This window comes from Oncorhynchus nerka, linkage group LG18 (genome assembly GCF_034236695.1).
Source record: "Oncorhynchus nerka isolate Pitt River linkage group LG18, Oner_Uvic_2.0, whole genome shotgun sequence".
Classification (NCBI taxonomy): Eukaryota; Metazoa; Chordata; class Actinopteri; order Salmoniformes; family Salmonidae; genus Oncorhynchus; species Oncorhynchus nerka.
Window position 1 is genome coordinate 17,258,228 of NC_088413.1, and position 11,987 is coordinate 17,270,214.

General features: G+C 51.7%; 1 protein-coding gene across 1 annotated transcript in view; it reads left to right on the forward strand.

Moving 5' to 3' along the window:
• The window catches only part of LOC115115415 (up-regulator of cell proliferation-like), a 492,735-nt gene that overhangs the window by 294,723 nt on the left and 186,025 nt on the right, over positions 1-11,987 (forward strand). The window lies entirely within an intron of this gene.

The following is an 11,987-nucleotide window of genomic DNA, read 5'->3' on the forward strand; positions in this document are numbered from 1 at the left end:
CTCCTCCCTTTCCTTCTATATCCTTTCTACAACCTCCTCCCTTTCCTTCTATATACCCTTTCTACTACCTCCTCCCTTTCCTTCTATATCCCCTTTCTACTACCTCCTCCCTTTCCTTCTCTAATATAATTTCTACCTCCTCCCTTTCCTTCTCCAATGTCCTATACGTTCAGTGATTTTTTTGTTGTCCTGTATAGTAGCATAGTAGCCCTCCTCCCCGAAGCATATCCCCCCGAAGCATAGTCTACTGTAGCCCCTCCCCCCTCCGAGGCATAGTCTACTGTAGCCCCACGCCCTTCCGAGACATAGTCTACTGTAACCCCTCCCCCTTCCAAGGCATAGTCTACTGTAGCCCCTCTCCTCTCTGAAGTATAGTCTCCTGCTGCCCCGCACCCCTCCAACATTCCGAAGCCCTTAAACCAAAGACTACTTCCATAACAGTGTGTGTGTGTGTGTGTGTGTGTGTGTGTCCGCTCAGCCGACCGTGACTGTAACAGTTCTGTTCACCCAGTCAGGCCCATCGTCTCCACTTGCCTTTTATTCAGCCCTTATTAACTGTGTCCATGTGGCACTAGGCTACACACACACACACACACACACACACACACACACACACACACACACACACACACACACACACACACACACACACACACACACACACCCCTGTCCTCCCCAGTGTCTCTGTCCTCTGGGCTAAAACCTCCATGGCACAATGAGCTGGCCTAGAAGATTACATTACCAAGTGAGTCAAACTGACTGTGATCTTCTGGGTCTCACGGTGTGTGTGTTTGTGTGTACTTCCATGTACCCAATAGGCCTTCACCATACAGGGACACGAGGAGGACGGAGTGATGAGCTCTGACAGCTCCAACGGAGGGAAGGAAGGAAGACGGAAAGGAGAGGAAGAAAAGGGATGAAATAGGGGACTGGTCCACAGAGCATCTCAGCAGCCGTCCCCACGAGGCACGGATCTCAAATCAACCGTAACCCTTTGACCCCCTGACATGTGCATAGTGGATGCATAGAGCTTGATCTGAAAGAAACGAGTGTAAGCAATGCGTTCGTAGCCTGGTTCAACATCTTTTTTTGTGCTGTTTGGCCAACACAAACAGATATGGAACCAGGCTATGAATGAATGTGAGGACCTCTGCCAAAGACGCCATATTGGCTTAATCAATACAGACAGTGAGAGGCTATCAAAGAGAGTGTAGGGGTCAGGGGTCAGGGGTAGGGATTGATTTAGAGATAGATTTTCTTGAAGATGGATGCGCAATCAAAAGAAGATGATTAATTTATTATTTGTGTGTGTAGGAGTGTGTTGGTGCTAACTACCCCTTAAGGGTTTGGTGTAGTACGTGGTTGGCCAAAGCCAACTACCCCTTAAGGGTTTGGTGTAGTACGTGGTTGGCCAAAGCCAACTAGTCCTTAAGGGTCTGGTGTAGTACGTGGTTGGCCAAAGCCAACTACCCCTTAAGGGTCTGGTGTAGTACGTGGTTGGCCAAAGCCAACTACCCCTTAAGGGTTTGGTGTAGTACGTGGTTGGCCAAAGCCAACTACCCCTTAAGGGTCTGGTGTAGTACGTGGTTGGCCAAAGCAAACTACCCCCTAAGGGTCTGGTGTAGTACGTGGTTGGCCAAAGCCAACTACCCCTTAAGGGTTTGGTGTAGTACGTGGTTGGCCAAAGCCAACTACCCCTTAAGGGTCTGGTGTAGTACGTGGTTGGCCAATGCCAACTAGTCCTTAAGGGTCTGGTGTAGTACGTGGTTGGCCAATGCCAACTACCCCTTAAGGGTCTGGTGTAGTACGTGGTTGGCCAATGCCAACTACCTCTTAAGGGTCTGGTGTAGTACGTGGTTGGCCAATGCCAACTACCTCTTAAGGGTCTGGTGTAGTACGTGGTTGGCCAATGCCAACTACCCCTTAATGGTCTGGTGTAGTACGTGGTTGGCCAATGCCAACTACCCCTTAAGGGTCTGGTATAGTACGTAGTTGGCCAATGCCAACTACCCCTTAAGGGTCTGGTGTAGTACGTGGTTGGCCAATGCCAACTACCCGTTAAGGGTCTGGTGTAGTACGTGGTTGGCCAATGCCAACTACCCCTTAATGGTCTGGTGTAGTACGTGGTTGGCTAATGCCAACTACTCCTTAAGGGTCTGGTGTAGTACGTGGTTGGCCAATGCTTTAACGTGATACGTTTTGTTTACTCCTAAAGGCTGTTTTCAAAGGTGGATGTTTAAAGCAGAGTTAGGGGATCATTGTTGTGGGTTCTGTTTCCATTATGTGGCCTGGGATCACTGGTGTGGGTTCTGTTTCCATTATGTGGCCTGGGATCACTGGTGTGGGTTCTGTTTCCATTATGTGGCCTGGGATCACTGGTGTGGGTTCTGTTTCCATTATGTGGCCTGTGATCACTGGTGTGGGTTCTGTTTCCATTATGTGGTCTGGGATCACTGGTGTGGGTTCTGTTTCCGTTATGTGGCCTGGGATCACTGGTGTGGGTTCTGTTTCCATTATGTGGCCTGGGATCACTGGTGTGGGTTCTGTTTCCATTATGTGGTCTGGGATCACTGGTGTGGGTTCTGTTTCCGTTATGTGGCCTGGGATCACTGGTGTGGGTTCTGTTTCCATTATGTGGCCTGGGATCACTGGTGTGGGTTCTGTTTCCATTATGTGGTCTGGGATCACTGGTGTGGGTTCTGTTTCCGTTATGTGGCCTGGGATCACTGGTGTGGGTTCTGTTTCCACTATGTGGTCTGGGATCACTGGTGTGGGTTCTGTTTCCGTTATGTGGCCTGGGATCACTGGTGTGGGTTCTGTTTCCGTTATGTGGTCTGGGATCACTGGTGTGGGTTCTGTTTCCGTTATGTGGCCTGGGATCACTGGTGTGGGTTCTGTTTCCGTTATGTGGCCTGGGATCACTGGTGTGGCTTCTGTTTCCTTTATGTGGCCTGGGATCACTGGTGTGGCTTCTGTTTCCATTATGTGGCCTGGGATCACTGGTGTGGCTTCTGTTTCCATTATGTGGCCTGGGATCACTGGTGTGGGTTCTGTTTCCACTATGTGGTCTGCGATCACTGGTGTGGGTTCTGTTTCCGTTTTGTGGCCTGGGATCACTGGTGTGGGTTCTGTTTCTGTTATGTGGTCTGGGATCACTGGTGTGGGTTCTGTTTCCGTTATGTGGCCTGGGATCACTGGTGTGGCTTCTGTTTCCGTTATGTGGCCTGGGATCACTGGTGTGGCTTCTGTTTCCATTATGTGGCCTGGGATCACTGGTGTGGGTTCTGTTTCCGTTATGTGGCCTGGGATCACTGGTGTGGGTTCTGTTTCCATTATGTGTTCTGGGATCACTGGTGTGGGTTCTGTTTCCGTTATGTGGCCTGGGATCACTGGTGTGGGTTCTGTTTCCACTATGTGGTCTGGGATCACTGGTGTGGCTTCTGTTTCCTTTATGTGGCCTGGGATCACTGGTGTGGCTTCTGTTTCCATTATGTGGCCTGGGATCACTGGTGTGGCTTCTGTTTCCATTATGTGGCCTGGGATCACTGGTGTGGGTTCTGTTTCCACTATGTGGTCTGCGATCACTGGTGTGGGTTCTGTTTCCGTTTTGTGGCCTGGGATCACTGGTGTGGGTTCTGTTTCTGTTATGTGGTCTGGGATCACTGGTGTGGGTTCTGTTTCCGTTATGTGGCCTGGGATCACTGGTGTGGCTTCTGTTTCCGTTATGTGGCCTGGGATCACTGGTGTGGCTTCTGTTTCCGTTATGTGGCCTGGGATCACTGGTGTGGCTTCTGTTTCCATTATGTGGCCTGGGATCACTGGTGTGGGTTCTGTTTCCGTTATGTGGCCTGGGATCACTGGTGTGGGTTCTGTTTCCATTATGTGGTCTGGGATCACTGGTGTGGGTTCTGTTTCCGTTATGTGGCCTGGGATCACTGGTGTGGGTTCTGTTTCCACTATGTGGTCTGGGATCACTGGTGTGGGTTCTGTTTCCGTTATGTGGCCTGGGATCACTGGTGTGGGTTCTGTTTCTGTTATGTGGTCTGGGATCACTGGTGTGGGTTCTGTTTCCGTTATGTGGCCTGGGATCACTGGTGTGGGTTCTGTTTCCGTTATGTGGCCTGGGATCACTGGTGTGGCTTCTGTTTCCATTATGTGGCCTGGGATCACTGGTGTGGCTTCTGTTTCCATTATGTGGCCTGGGATCACTGGTGTGGCTTCTGTTTCCATTATGTGGTCTGGGATCACTGGTGTGGGTTCTGTTTCCACTATGTGGTCTGGGATCACTGGTGTGGGTTCTGTTTCCGTTATGTGGCCTGGGATCACTGGTGTGGGTTCTGTTTCCGTTATGTGGCCTGGGATCACTGGTGTGGGTTCTGTTTCCGTTATGTGGCCTGGGATCACTGGTGTGGGTTCTGTTTCCGTTATGTGGCCTGGGATCACTGGTGTGGGTTCTGTTTCCGTTATGTGGCCTGGGATCACTGGTGTGGGTTCTGTTTCCATTATGTGGCCTGGGATCACTGGTGTGGGTTCTGTTTCCGTTATGTGGCCTGGGATCACTGGTGTGGCTTCTGTTTCCGTTATGTGGCCTGGGATCACTGGTGTGGCTTCTGTTTCCGTTATGTGGCCTGGGATCACTGGTGTGGGTTCTGTTTCCGTTATGTGGTCTGGGATCACTGGTGTGGGTTCTGTTTCCGTTATGTGGCCTGGGATCACTGGTGTGGGTTCTGTTTCCGTTATGTGGCCTGGGATCACTGGTGTGGCTTCTGTTTCCATTATGTGGCCTGGGATCACTGGTGTGGCTTCTGTTTCCATTATGTGGCCTGGGATCACTGGTGTGGGTTCTGTTTCCGTTATGTGGCCTGGGATCACTGGTGTGGGTTCTGTTTCCATTATGTGGCCTGGGATCACTGGTGTGGGTTCTGTTTCCATTATGTGGCCTGGGATCACTGGTGTGGGTTCTGTTTCCGTTATGTGGCCTGGGATCACTGGTGTGGGTTCTGTTTCCGTTATGTGGCCTGGGATCACTGGTGTGGCTTCTGTTTCCGTTATGTGGCCTGGGATCACTGGTGTGGCTTCTGTTTCCGTTATGTGGCCTGGGATCACTGGTGTGGCTTCTGTTTCCATTATGTGGCCTGGGATCACTGGTGTGGGTTCTGTTTCCGTTATGTGGCCTGGGATCACTGGTGTGGGTTCTGTTTCCATTATGTGGTCTGGGATCACTGGTGTGGGTTCTGTTTCCACTATGTGGTCTGCGATCACTGGTGTGGGTTCTGTTTCCGTTTTGTGGCCTGGGATCACTGGTGTGGGTTCTGTTTCTGTTATGTGGTCTGGGATCACTGGTGTGGGTTCTGTTTCCGTTATGTGGCCTGGGATCACTGGTGTGGCTTCTGTTTCCGTTATGTGGCCTGGGATCACTGGTGTGGCTTCTGTTTCCATTATGTGGCCTGGGATCACTGGTGTGGGTTCTGTTTCCGTTATGTGGCCTGGGATCACTGGTGTGGGTTCTGTTTCCATTATGTGTTCTGGGATCACTGGTGTGGGTTCTGTTTCCGTTATGTGGCCTGGGATCACTGGTGTGGGTTCTGTTTCACTATGTGGTCTGGGATCACTGGTGTGGCTTCTGTTTCCTTTATGTGGCCTGGGATCACTGGTGTGGCTTCTGTTTCCATTATGTGGCCTGGGATCACTGGTGTGGCTTCTGTTTCCATTATGTGGCCTGGGATCACTGGTGTGGGTTCTGTTTCCACTATGTGGTCTGCGATCACTGGTGTGGGTTCTGTTTCCGTTTTGTGGCCTGGGATCACTGGTGTGGGTTCTGTTTCTGTTATGTGGTCTGGGATCACTGGTGTGGGTTCTGTTTCCGTTATGTGGCCTGGGATCACTGGTGTGGCTTCTGTTTCCGTTATGTGGCCTGGGATCACTGGTGTGGCTTCTGTTTCCGTTATGTGGCCTGGGATCACTGGTGTGGCTTCTGTTTCCATTATGTGGCCTGGGATCACTGGTGTGGGTTCTGTTTCCGTTATGTGGCCTGGGATCACTGGTGTGGGTTCTGTTTCCATTATGTGGTCTGGGATCACTGGTGTGGGTTCTGTTTCCGTTATGTGGCCTGGGATCACTGGTGTGGGTTCTGTTTCCACTATGTGGTCTGGGATCACTGGTGTGGGTTCTGTTTCCGTTATGTGGCCTGGGATCACTGGTGTGGGTTCTGTTTCTGTTATGTGGTCTGGGATCACTGGTGTGGGTTCTGTTTCCGTTATGTGGCCTGGGATCACTGGTGTGGGTTCTGTTTCCGTTATGTGGCCTGGGATCACTGGTGTGGCTTCTGTTTCCATTATGTGGCCTGGGATCACTGGTGTGGCTTCTGTTTCCATTATGTGGCCTGGGATCACTGGTGTGGCTTCTGTTTCCATTATGTGGTCTGGGATCACTGGTGTGGGTTCTGTTTCCACTATGTGGTCTGGGATCACTGGTGTGGGTTCTGTTTCCGTTATGTGGCCTGGGATCACTGGTGTGGGTTCTGTTTCCGTTATGTGGCCTGGGATCACTGGTGTGGGTTCTGTTTCCGTTATGTGGCCTGGGATCACTGGTGTGGGTTCTGTTTCCGTTATGTGGCCTGGGATCACTGGTGTGGGTTCTGTTTCCGTTATGTGGCCTGGGATCACTGGTGTGGGTTCTGTTTCCATTATGTGGCCTGGGATCACTGGTGTGGGTTCTGTTTCCGTTATGTGGCCTGGGATCACTGGTGTGGCTTCTGTTTCCGTTATGTGGCCTGGGATCACTGGTGTGGCTTCTGTTTCCGTTATGTGGCCTGGGATCACTGGTGTGGGTTCTGTTTCCGTTATGTGGTCTGGGATCACTGGTGTGGGTTCTGTTTCCGTTATGTGGCCTGGGATCACTGGTGTGGGTTCTGTTTCCGTTATGTGGCCTGGGATCACTGGTGTGGCTTCTGTTTCCATTATGTGGCCTGGGATCACTGGTGTGGCTTCTGTTTCCATTATGTGGCCTGGGATCACTGGTGTGGGTTCTGTTTCCGTTATGTGGCCTGGGATCACTGGTGTGGGTTCTGTTTCCATTATGTGGCCTGGGATCACTGGTGTGGGTTCTGTTTCCATTATGTGGCCTGGGATCACTGGTGTGGGTTCTGTTTCCGTTATGTGGCCTGGGATCACTGGTGTGGGTTCTGTTTCCGTTATGTGGCCTGGGATCACTGGTGTGGCTTCTGTTTCCGTTATGTGGCCTGGGATCACTGGTGTGGCTTCTGTTTCCGTTATGTGGCCTGGGATCACTGGTGTGGCTTCTGTTTCCATTATGTGGCCTGGGATCACTGGTGTGGGTTCTGTTTCCGTTATGTGGCCTGGGATCACTGGTGTGGGTTCTGTTTCCATTATGTGGTCTGGGATCACTGGTGTGGGTTCTGTTTCCGTTATGTGGCCTGGGATCACTGGTGTGGGTTCTGTTTCCACTATGTGGTCTGGGATCACTGGTGTGGGTTCTGTTTCCGTTATGTGGCCTGGGATCACTGGTGTGGGTTCTGTTTCTGTTATGTGGTCTGGGATCACTGGTGTGGGTTCTGTTTCCGTTATGTGGCCTGGGATCACTGGTGTGGGTTCTGTTTCCGTTATGTGGCCTGGGATCACTGGTGTGGCTTCTGTTTCCATTATGTGGCCTGGGATCACTGGTGTGGCTTCTGTTTCCATTATGTGGCCTGGGATCACTGGTGTGGCTTCTGTTTCCATTATGTGGTCTGGGATCACTGGTGTGGGTTCTGTTTCCACTATGTGGTCTGGGATCACTGGTGTGGGTTCTGTTTCCGTTATGTGGCCTGGGATCACTGGTGTGGGTTCTGTTTCCGTTATGTGGCCTGGGATCACTGGTGTGGGTTCTGTTTCCGTTATGTGGCCTGGGATCACTGGTGTGGGTTCTGTTTCCGTTATGTGGCCTGGGATCACTGGTGTGGGTTCTGTTTCCGTTATGTGGCCTGGGATCACTGGTGTGGGTTCTGTTTCCATTATGTGGCCTGGGATCACTGGTGTGGGTTCTGTTTCCGTTATGTGGCCTGGGATCACTGGTGTGGCTTCTGTTTCCGTTATGTGGCCTGGGATCACTGGTGTGGGTTCTGTTTCCGTTATGTGGCCTGGGATCACTGGTGTGGGTTCTGTTTCCGTTATGTGGTCTGGGATCACTGGTGTGGGTTCTGTTTCCGTTATGTGGCCTGGGATCACTGGTGTGGGTTCTGTTTCCGTTATGTGGCCTGGGATCACTGGTGTGGCTTCTGTTTCCATTATGTGGCCTGGGATCACTGGTGTGGCTTCTGTTTCCATTATGTGGCCTGGGATCACTGGTGTGGGTTCTGTTTCCGTTATGTGGCCTGGGATCACTGGTGTGGGTTCTGTTTCCATTATGTGGCCTGGGATCACTGGTGTGGCTTCTGTTTCCATTATGTGGCCTGGGATCACTGGTGTGGGTTCTGTTTCCGTTATGTGGCCTGGGATCACTGGTGTGGGTTCTGTTTCCGTTATGTGGCCTGGGATCACTGGTGTGGGTTCTGTTTCCGTTATGTGGCCTGGGATCACTGGTGTGGCTTCTGTTTCCATTATGTGGCCTGGGATCACTGGTGTGGGTTCTGTTTCCGTTATGTGGCCTGGGATCACTGGTGTGGGTTCTGTTTCCACTATGTGGTCTGGGATCACTGGTGTGGGTTCTGTTTCCGTTATGTGGCCTGGGATCACTGGTGTGGGTTCTGTTTCCGTTATGTGGTCTGGGATCACTGGTGTGGGTTCTGTTTCCGTTATGTGGCCTGGGATCACTGGTGTGGGTTCTGTTTCCGTTATGTGGCCTGGGATCACTGGTGTGGCTTCTGTTTCCTTTATGTGGCCTGGGATCACTGGTGTGGCTTCTGTTTCCATTATGTGGCCTGGGATCACTGGTGTGGCTTCTGTTTCCATTATGTGGCCTGGGATCACTGGTGTGGGTTCTGTTTCCACTATGTGGTCTGCGATCACTGGTGTGGGTTCTGTTTCCGTTTTGTGGCCTGGGATCACTGGTGTGGGTTCTGTTTCTGTTATGTGGTCTGGGATCACTGGTGTGGGTTCTGTTTCCGTTATGTGGCCTGGGATCACTGGTGTGGCTTCTGTTTCCATTATGTGGCCTGGGATCACTGGTGTGGCTTCTGTTTCCATTATGTGGCCTGGGATCACTGGTGTGGGTTCTGTTTCCGTTATGTGGCCTGGGATCACTGGTGTGGGTTCTGTTTCCATTATGTGGTCTGGGATCACTGGTGTGGGTTCTGTTTCCGTTATGTGGCCTGGGATCACTGGTGTGGGTTCTGTTTCCACTATGTGGTCTGGGATCACTGGTGTGGCTTCTGTTTCCTTTATGTGGCCTGGGATCACTGGTGTGGCTTCTGTTTCCATTATGTGGCCTGGGATCACTGGTGTGGCTTCTGTTTCCATTATGTGGCCTGGGATCACTGGTGTGGGTTCTGTTTCACTATGTGGTCTGCGATCACTGGTGTGGGTTCTGTTTCCGTTTTGTGGCCTGGGATCACTGGTGTGGGTTCTGTTTCTGTTATGTGGTCTGGGATCACTGGTGGGTTCTGTTTCCGTTATGTGGCCTGGGATCACTGGTGTGGCTTCTGTTTCCGTTATGTGGCCTGGGATCACTGGTGTGGCTTCTGTTTCCGTTATGTGGCCTGGGATCACTGGTGTGGCTTCTGTTTCCATTATGTGGCCTGGGATCACTGGTGTGGGTTCTGTTTCCGTTATGTGGCCTGGGATCACTGGTGTGGGTTCTGTTTCCATTATGTGGTCTGGGATCACTGGTGTGGGTTCTGTTTCCGTTATGTGGCCTGGGATCACTGGTGTGGGTTCTGTTTCCACTATGTGGTCTGGGATCACTGGTGTGGGTTCTGTTTCCGTTATGTGGCCTGGGATCACTGGTGTGGGTTCTGTTTCTGTTATGTGGTCTGGGATCACTGGTGTGGGTTCTGTTTCCGTTATGTGGCCTGGGATCACTGGTGTGGGTTCTGTTTCCGTTATGTGGCCTGGGATCACTGGTGTGGCTTCTGTTTCCATTATGTGGCCTGGGATCACTGGTGTGGCTTCTGTTTCCATTATGTGGCCTGGGATCACTGGTGTGGCTTCTGTTTCCATTATGTGGTCTGGGATCACTGGTGTGGCTTCTGTTTCCATTATGTGGCCTGGGATCACTGGTGTGGGTTCTGTTTCCGTTATGTGGCCTGGGATCACTGGTGTGGGTTCTGTTTCCATTATGTGGTCTGGGATCACTGGTGTGGGTTCTGTTTCCGTTATGTGGCCTGGGATCACTGGTGTGGGTTCTGTTTCCACTATGTGGTCTGGGATCACTGGTGTGGGTTCTGTTTCCGTTATGTGGCCTGGGATCACTGGTGTGGGTTCTGTTTCTGTTATGTGGTCTGGGATCACTGGTGTGGGTTCTGTTTCCGTTATGTGGCCTGGGATCACTGGTGTGGGTTCTGTTTCCATTATGTGGCCTGGGATCACTGGTGTGGCTTCTGTTTCCATTATGTGGCCTGGGATCACTGGTGTGGCTTCTGTTTCCATTATGTGGCCTGGGATCACTGGTGTGGGATCACTTCTGTTTCCATTATGTGGTCTGGGATCACTGGTGTGGGTTCTGTTTCCGTTATGTGGTCTGGGATCACTGGTGTGGGTTCTGTTTCCGTTATGTGGCCTGGGATCACTGGTGTGGGTTCTGTTTCCGTTATGTGGCCTGGGATCACTGGTGTGGGTTCTGTTTCCGTTATGTGGCCTGGGATCACTGGTGTGGGTTCTGTTTCCGTTATGTGGCCTGGGATCACTGGTGTGGGTTCTGTTTCCGTTATGTGGCCTGGGATCACTGGTGTGGGTTCTGTTTCCATTATGTGGCCTGGGATCACTGGTGTGGGTTCTGTTTCCGTTATGTGGCCTGGGATCACTGGTCCGTTATGTGGTGGGATCACTGGTGTGGCTTCTGTTTCCGTTATGTGGCCTGTTTCCGTTATGTGGATCACTGGTGTGGGTTCTGTTTCCGTTATGTGGCCTGGGATCACTGGTGTGGGTTCTGTTTCCGTTATGTGGCCTGGGATCACTGGTGTGGTTCTGTTTCCGTTATGTGGCCTGGGATCACTGGTGTGGGTTCTGTTTCCGTTATGTGGCCTGGGATCACTGGTGTGGTTCTGTTTGGCCTGGGATCACTGGTGGGTTCTGTTTCCGTTATGTGGCCTGGGATCACTGGTGTGGTTCTGTTTCCGTTATGTGGCCTGGGATCACTGGTGTGGGTTCTGTTTCCGTTATGTGGCCTGGGATCACTGGTGTGGGTTCTGTTTCCGTTATGTGGCCTGGGATCACTGGTGTGGGTTCTGTTTCCATTATGTGGCCTGGGATCACTGGTGTGGTTCTGTTTCCGTTATGTGGCCTGGGATCACTGGTGTGGGTTCTGTTTCCGTTATGTGGCCTGGGATCACTGGTGGGTTCTGTTTCCATTATGTGGCCTGGGATCACTGGTGTGGGTTCTGTTTCCGTTATGTGGCCTGGGATCACTGGTGTGGGTTCTGTTTCCGTTATGTGGCCTGGGATCACTGGTGTGGGTTCTGTTTCCATTATGTAGCCTGGGATCAGTGGTGTGGGTTCTGTTTCTGTTATGTGGCCTGGGATCACTGGTGTGGGTTCTGTTTCCGTTATGTGGCCTGGGATCACTGGTGTGGTTCTGTTTCCGTTATGTGGCCTGGGATCACTGGTGTGGGTTCTGTTTCCGTTATGTGGCCTGGGATCACTGGTGTGGGTTCTGTTTCATAGCCTGGGATCAGTGGTGTGGGTTCTGTTTCCGTTATGTGGCCTGGGATCACTGGTGTGGGTTCTGTTTCCGTTATGTGGCCTGGGATCACTGGTGTGGGTTCTGTTTGGCCGTTATGTGGCCTGGGATCACTGGTGTGGGTTCTGTTTCCGTTATGTGGCCTGGGATCACTG